Source organism: Leptonychotes weddellii, chromosome X (genome assembly GCF_054177405.1).
Source record: "Leptonychotes weddellii isolate Sample4059 chromosome X, ASM5417740v2, whole genome shotgun sequence".
NCBI classification, from domain to species: Eukaryota; Metazoa; Chordata; class Mammalia; order Carnivora; family Phocidae; genus Leptonychotes; species Leptonychotes weddellii.
This window is the reverse complement of record NC_138385.1, coordinates 66,339,847-66,348,337: the sequence shown is the minus strand read 5'-3', so window position 1 is coordinate 66,348,337 and position 8,491 is coordinate 66,339,847.

Genomic DNA, 8,491 nt, shown 5'->3' with positions numbered 1-8,491 from the left:
CCGCACGTCCTACCTTCCAGAAAGTGGTCGCTTTTCTGTTCAGAGAGTTTTTGCTATTCTTTTCTTCGATCTCCTGTTGAGTTTGTAGGTGTTCAGAATGGTTTGATCCCTATCCAGCTGAATTCCTGAGAAGAGACAAAATCCAGGTCTCCTACTCCTCCGCCATCTTGCTCCCCATCTTTATTTTACATTCTTAATTCTCCAGTTTCTATATGGCTTTAATATTGTATTATGTAAAATATAAGAACCATGTAACCATTTATTCCCTCTAGGCTTTAAGCTATAAAGTTATATATATATTATATCTACATATGTCATAAACCACACAGTGCAATCTTATAATTTTTGCTTTATATAAACATAAACGTTTTTCAAGAAATTAAGAGAACAAATTTAAATTTTGATGAGGTCCCATTTTTTAATTTCTTTGGTATTGATTGTGTCTTTGATGTGAAATCTCTTTGCCTAGCCTTAGATCCTTCAGATTTTCTCTTGTTTTTCAGTTCATGGTTTTCACTTATGATCTAGGTGATCTATGTTATTTTGTTGATTTTTGTGTAAGGTGTGAGGTTAATATTCAGGGTTTTTCTTTTTCTTTCTTTTTTTCTACCTGTAGATGTTTAGTTGCTCTAGTATCATTTGTTGAAAAGACTATTCTTTTTCCATTGAGTTGCTTTTTATGCCTTTGTCAAAAATCAGTTGGGCATATTTGTGTGGGTCTTTTTGGTTTTTTAAAGTATTTATTTATTTGAGAGAGAGTGAACGAGAGAAGGAGCAGGGGGAGGGGCAAAGTGAGGAGGGGAAGCAGACTCCCTGCTGAGCAGGGAGCCTGACATGGAACTTGATCCCAGGACCCTGGGATCATGACCTGAGCCGAAGGCAGACGCTGAACTGACCGAGCCACCCAGGCACTCTTGTGTGGGTCTTTTTCTGGGTTCTCTATTCTGTTTAACTCGTTTATGTCTCTGTCTCAAGATGTAGATCGTTTATGTCTATGTCTCAAGATGTAGATCTTGATTACTGTAGTTATATAGAAAGACTTAACATTGAGTAAAGTGTTTTCTCCCACTGTCTTCTTTTTTTAATTATTTAAATTAAATTTAGTTCTTTTTTAAAGATTATTTTACCTATTATAGGATGTCTGACTTTCCATATAAATTTTAGAATCTTGTCTATATCTACAGCAAATCTTGCCAGGATTTTGATAGTAATTGCATTAATCCTATATGTAAATGTGGGGAAAATTGACATCTTTACTATATTGAGTCTCCCAGTGCATGAATGCAATGTCTCTCCATATATTTAAATCTTCTTTGATTGCTTTCATTAGCATTTTGTAATTTTCAGTGTACATATCCTGAACATCTTTTGTTAAATTTCAGTATTTAATTAAGTATTTAATTTTCTTTGGAGAGATTATAAATGGTATTGCTTTTATTTCAGTTCCCACATGTTCACTGTTAGTACATAGAAATGCAATTGGTGGGTGTGGGGTGTGTGTGTGTGTGTGTGTGTGTGTGCGCGTGTGTGCATGTGTGAGTGCGTGTGTCTTGTGTCCCATGACCTTGCTGAGCTTAATTAGTTCTAGGAGTTTTTTGGGTAGAATCCTTGGGATTTTTTTTTTTTTAAAAGATTTTATTTATTTATTTGACAGAGACAGCGAGAGCAGGAACACAAGCAGGGGGAGTGGGAGAGGGAGAAGCAGGCTTCCCACTGAGCAGGGAGCCCGATGTGGGACTCGATCCCAGGACTCTGGGATCATGACCTGGGCTGAAGGCAGCCGCTTAACGACTGAGCCACTCAGGCGCCCGGGATTTTTTTTTATGTAGACAATCATGTAATCTCCAAAATGGAGACAGTTTAATCTCTTCCTTTCTACTCTATATGCCATTTAGTTCTTATTTTCCTTTTATTGTCCTGGTTAGAATTTTAAATATTGTGTTGAATAATAAGAGTGGTGGGAATAATTGTCCTTACCTTGTTCCCCAAGCTTAGAGGAAAACATTAAGTCTTTCCCTATTATGAGTGATGTAAGCTATAGATTTTTCATACATGTTCTTTATCAAGGTGAGGTAGTGCCTATTGGCTATTCCTGACTTACTGAGAAAATTTGCCTTTTCTGTGTTAATTAATGTAATTTTATGATTTTTTTCAACTATTGGTATTGTGGGTTACATTGATTTCAAATGTTGAAACATCACTGCCTCCTTGGAATAAATCCATTTAGTCATAATATGTAATTCTTTGTATACATTGTTGGATTTAATTTACTAATATTTTGTTGAGGATTTTTGAATCTGAAATTCATGGGAGATATTAGTCTGACATTTTTCTATATCTTTGCTAATTTTCTGTCTAGAGATCCCATCAGATGCTGAGAATAGGATGCTGAAGTTTCTTTTTTTAAGAGATTTTATTTATTTGAGAGAATGAGAGAGAGCGAGCATGAGTTGGGAGGGACAGAGGAAGAGGGAGAAGCAGACGCCCCACTGAGCAGGGAGCCCAACGTGAGGCTGACTCAATCCCTCAATTGCAAAATATCACCTGGACCCCGGGATCAGGACCTGAGCCGAAGGCAGACGCTTACCCGACTGAGCCACCCAGGCACCCTGAATGCTGAAGTTTCTAACATAATTGTAGATTTATCTATTTCTCCTTTTAGCTCAGTCATTTTTTATCCCATTTGTCTTGAAGGTTTGTTTCATGCATTCACATTTAGGATGGCTATGTCTTCTCAGTGGATTTCTCTTATTATCATTATATTATATCCCTCTTCATCCCTAGTAATTTTTTCTGTGAAGTATGCATTATCTGATAGTACATATCCACTCCTGCTTTCTTTTGATTAATGTTAGCATGGTATATCTTTTTTTTCTTCCTTCTACTTTCAACCTATTTATCTTGTTGTGTTTAAAGTAAGCTTCTAGTAGAAAGCATCCAGCTTTTTTTTTTTTTAATCCACTCTGACAGTGTCTCCCTTTTATTTGGTGTATTTAGACCATTTACATTCAAAATAATTACGGATAACTTAGGACTTAAGTTTGCCATTTTAATATTTGCTTTTTGTTTCTTTCCTGTGTTTCTCTTTCCTCTGTTTCTTTGTTCTTGCCTTCCTGTGAGTTGCTTGCAAATTTTTTTTAGGATTCCTTGTTTTATTTATACTGTATTGAGAGTATTGTGCTGTATAGTTTCCTTAGTGGTTGCTCTATGTATTACTCTCTCTATATGTAAGCTCCACACTCTGCTGGTATGGACATTTTACCACTTCAAGTCAAGTATTGAAACCTTCCATTTAGGTCTCCTTACCCTTCCTACTTTTAAAATATAATTGTCCCGGGCACCTGGGTGGCTCGGCTGTTAAGCGTCTGCCTTCGGCTCAGCTTGTGACCCCAGGGTCCTGGGATCGAGTCCTGCATGGGGCTCCCTGCTCAGCGGGGAGCCTGTTTCTCCCTCTGCCTCTCTCTCTCTCTCTCTCTCTGTCTCTCATGAATAAATAAATAAAAATCTTTAAAAAAATAAAATATAATTGTCCCAAGTATATAAGTTTAATGATCTAGTAGTGAAAAATTCTCCTAGTTTTGTTTTGTCTGAGTATATCTTTTTTCTTTTTCATTTCTGAATATATATTTTGCTGGATGTAGAATTCATAGTTAATAATTATTTTCTTTATTAACTTGAAAAATGTTATTCCCCTCCTTTTGGCCTCTGTGTTTTTAGAAGAGAAATATGCTGTCATTCATGTTGATGTTCCCCTAACAGTAATGTGTCGTTACTTCCTAGTTGCTGTTAAAATTTAATTTTTACAAGTATGATGTATCTTGGTATGGATTTCTTTGGGTTTGACCTCTTTGAAGTTCCCTCAGCTTCACATATCTGTTTTATGTCTTTAGCCAAATTTGGGAAGTTTTCAGCCATTGTTTCTTTAAAATATTTTTTTTTTCCTGCTCCATGTTCTTTTTTGTTTCCTGCTAAGGCTCAAATTACATGAATTTTCAGTCTTTTTAAAAATTATTTTTCCACAGGTTTAGAGACCCTGTTCATTTCTTTCTCTTTTCTCTCTTATTCAAACTGAGTAAATTATATTAATCCGTACTCAAGTTCACTGATTCTATTTTCTGTCCTTTCCAGGTTATTAATTAGCCTATTTAGTTTTTGTATTTTTTTATTTTTTTAAAAAGATTTTATTTATTTATTTATTTGACAGAGAGAGAGAGACAGCGAGAGAGGGAACACAAGCAGGGGGAGTGCAAGAGGGAGAAGCAGGCTTCCCGTGGAGCAGGGAGCCTGATGTGGAGCTCAATCCCAGGAATCTGGGATCACGACCTGAGACAAAGGCAGACGCTTAACAACTGAGCCACCCAGGCGCCCCTACTCAGTTTTGTTTTGTTTTGTTTTTTAATTTTTTTTTTTTTAAGATTTTATTTATTTGCGAGAGAGAGAATGAGAGACAGAGAGCATGAGAGGGAGGAGGGTCAGAGGGAGAAGCAGACTCCCTGCTGAGCAGGGAGCCTCATGTGGGACTCGATCTCGGGACTCCAGGATCATGACCTGAGCCGAAGGCAGTTGCTTAACCAACTGAGCCACCCAGGCACCCAATCCTACTCAGTTTTTTTTAATTGAGGTTATTATATTTTTCAATTCTATAATTTCTATATCATTATTATAAGTTCTTTTTTTCCCCTGAGGTTTTCTATTTCTTCATTTGTTTCCAGAGAAATTGTAATTACTCACTGAGGTTCTTTTTCTGATCGCTATTGTACAGTCCTTATAAGATAATTCCAACATCTGATTTATCTTGGTATTGGTATGAGTTGTTTTTTCCCATTTGAGTTATGATTTTTCTCACTCTTCATATAACAAATGTTTTTTTTGTTGTATATTAGACATTTTGGGTATTATCACTGGAGACTTGGTCATATTTAAATCTTCTAGTTTAGCAGGGACTTGCACTATTAAGTTTAGCCTGTAGACTCTATTCTTCTTTTGTGGGCTGTAGTTCCAAAGATAATTTAGTTTCCTGAGCTCTTGCAATACTATTCTGGACTACTTGGTCTTCTGGCTCTGGTTGAGCTCTCGCTGGGTCCCTATTGGTGCTACGTGCAGTAATGGAAGGGGCTTTTCTGGGCTGCCAAGTGTTAGGTTTCGGGAATGGTGGATGCTGGGCCAAAGGTTGGAGAACATTTCCCCTGGCCTCTTTTCTGGCCACCTGATGCTGGTACCCTTCATACTAGAAGGGTCTAGTGCCACTAGGTTATGGAGGCACTTACCTGGTCACTGTCTACTGCTGGTCAGGAGTTAAGGAGTCTATATGGCTCTCTGCCACTGGATAGAGGGTGAGGACATAATGACTTGGGTTGCCTTCTGCTATTAGGTGAAGTGTTAGGAGACATCTAGCCTGGATCTTTTCCTGCTGTGTGGTAGAGCACCAGGAACTTTTCGGGCCTGGAAGGCTCTGTACTACCAGATTCCTTCCTCTCTTTCTTCAATCTTAAAAGAATGTTGGGGTTTTCTTCTGATTTTTAGCTGCTATAGGGCTTGCTTTCAGGTGAAAAGCCATAAAAATGGCAACTCATCCACTGTCCTTCCTTTTCTCCTACTGTCACCTTCCTACCTATTTCTACCTGCTTTTGCTTGCTCTCTTATAACTTCAGGCGTTTTTTGTTTTGCTTTGTTTTGTTTTTTCCTTTGTCCAGCACTTTTCATTGGTAACTGCTGGGGATGGAGGAAGGTATTAGAAGTAGAACCTCACTTTCCTAATTTTTGTCATTGCAAAATATCACTTAAGTGAGGTAACCACTATAGTCCTGTCACTAAACCCTAGAGAGTTGATGACAAAGGGATGGAGTGAATTTCTGATATTTGGGTTATTTTACTGCTGAGATAGAGAAAAGAGAGATCTTCAGTCTGGTCACATATGCTTATATTTTGTGTCTGTCTCCCCAGTAACACTGAAATTTTTTTGCACAGAGATCTGTACACTATTTACCTCTATATTCCTAGCACCTAGCACAGTGTTTGATACAAATAGTTTCTTGTTACATGTTTGTTGAATAAATAAGAATATCTGTAGATATCTCTGTCAGCTTGCTCTCAGTGGCAGAAGGATTCTTTGTTGATATTTATCATTCTTGTTGCCTCATCAGGACTTCCAAATTGATAATGAACTTGTGTTTGGTGGGCAACCTAATCTGTTCTTATTTGTCCATTTTATTTTCCCATTTAGCAATGGACTAGGGGCATATAAGAGACAGGAAGTGAATCATAAGTTCAGATGTGCCAATTGTGGTTTTGATCATTTTATCCAAATGATATGGAAAACCACTTATTCTGATATTTATCTATTGCTAAGGTCAGCATTTCTTACCTCCTCTAGTGTGATGTGTTAGTACTAGTGAATTTGTACTTCTGGTGGTTAAGATGGATTTCTTTTCATTTGACATTGTGTTCTAATCAAACATCCATTTAGAATGGTTTCATTTTCAGCTGCTAGAGAGAAATTAAACCTCAGCATTTTATATACAGTTGCATCCCTACTGACTATAATGTTTGAATATCACTTTGATTCTTTACCACAGTATTTGCATTCTTTTTCCTTTTTAAAAAATCTTTTTCCAATTACTTTAATTACATGAGTAATATGCCACTATATACTTTTGGTAAAAATTTAAAACAATGCTGAGAAGCCTCATTTGACCCACCCATGTCCTTGTCCCTTCTGTTGTCAATTCGGTATATGTCCTTCCAGACTTTTTTCAATGTAGTTACATACATAGATATGTATGCTTAGACCAGACATAGCATTGTTTTCTGGTTTCATTTTTGTCTTTAAGCATAAAAGAGATCCTACTGTATGTGTTAATTTGTACTTTTTTTTTTACTTAATTATATGTCTTGGAAATATATCTATGTTATTACATATGGTATACTGATTTAATTGCCCCATAGTATTCATTAGTAAGACCATACTGCAGTTTATTTAGCTGTTCCTCCTACCGATGGACACTGTGGCTATTTCCAGTTTTTCACTACTAATATTACAATGAACATAGATCATGCTAGAGGAGACACTGGGGCAGAATTACTAGACCACAGTTCTATACATTTTTTTATATTAATACATATTGCCAAATTGCTTTTCCAAGAGACTAGACCAATTTAAATTCTCATCAGCCAGTGGCACAATCTGTCAATATTTGATAACATCAGATTTTTTTTGCTAGGCTGATGCGTAAAAAATAACATTGTTTTAATTTACATTTCCTTGATTACTAGAGATGATAAGCATGTCTTCATATGTTTATTTTTGACTTTTTATTTTGAAATGATTTTAGACTTACATAGAGCTTGCCAAAATAGTGCAGAGAATTTCTGTGTACCCTTCATTCAGCTTTCCCCAATATTAACATTTAATCATAGTGCAATCATCAAAACCAGGAAATAGACAGTGTATGATACTATTAATTAAACTAAAAACCTTATTTGGATTTTATCAGTTATCACATGCACTCACTTATTTTGTGTGTATCTGTAGTTCTATAAATTTATTTCATGTATAGATTTGTCTAGCAATCACCACAATCAGGTTGCAGAACAGTTCCATCACTCAAAAAAACTCCTTTGAGCTATCCATTAATAGTCACACCCTCTTCCACCTCTAACCCCTGGCAATCACTACTCTGTTCCCCCTCATGATCATTTTGTCCTTTGTATAACCTTTTGAAATTGACTTGAGATCCGTTCAACTTGTTACATGTATCACTAGTTGCTTATTTTTTATTGTTGAATAGTATTCCCTTGGATATGGCTATACTGTAGTCTGTTTACTTCTTCCTTTGTTTATTGCATATTCATTTTTTTCTTTGCAAATGTCACTCATATTCTTTGCCCATTTATCTATTGAGAGCTTCTACTATTTCTCTTTGATTTCTTAATATGTTCTGATACTAATTCTTTGTTAAATATATTGCGATTACTTTCTTCTAGTGTGTCCCTAATTTGCTTATAGTGTCCTTTGTCACACAGAAGCTTTTTTTTAATTATAAGATCAAATCTATTCACTTTTTTTTGCTTTTTTATTTTGTATCTTGCTTAGGAAGGCTCATGAGCATAAAATATTCTATATTTTCTTCTAATACTTTAAAATTTTTTCTTCATTTAGCTCTATATTCCACTGGGATTTTGATTTTTGTGTGTGTGTGTGTGTGTACTATCTGAAGTAAAGATCTAGTTGTGTTGTTTGTTTGTTTGTTTTTTTCAAAATGAATAGACATTTGTCCCAACACACATAGTCTTATCATTTCCACATTGATCTGAAATGGTATCTTTATCATATCTGAAATTACTATACATACTTGACTCATTTCTCAACTCTCTCTTTTGTTCCTTTGATCTTTATCTATTCTTATACCACTATTCCAGTGTTTTAGTGACTTTATTTGTAAGAAGTTTTAAAAATTTTGCTTTGATTTCCTCTTAGATAAAACTTGTTTTA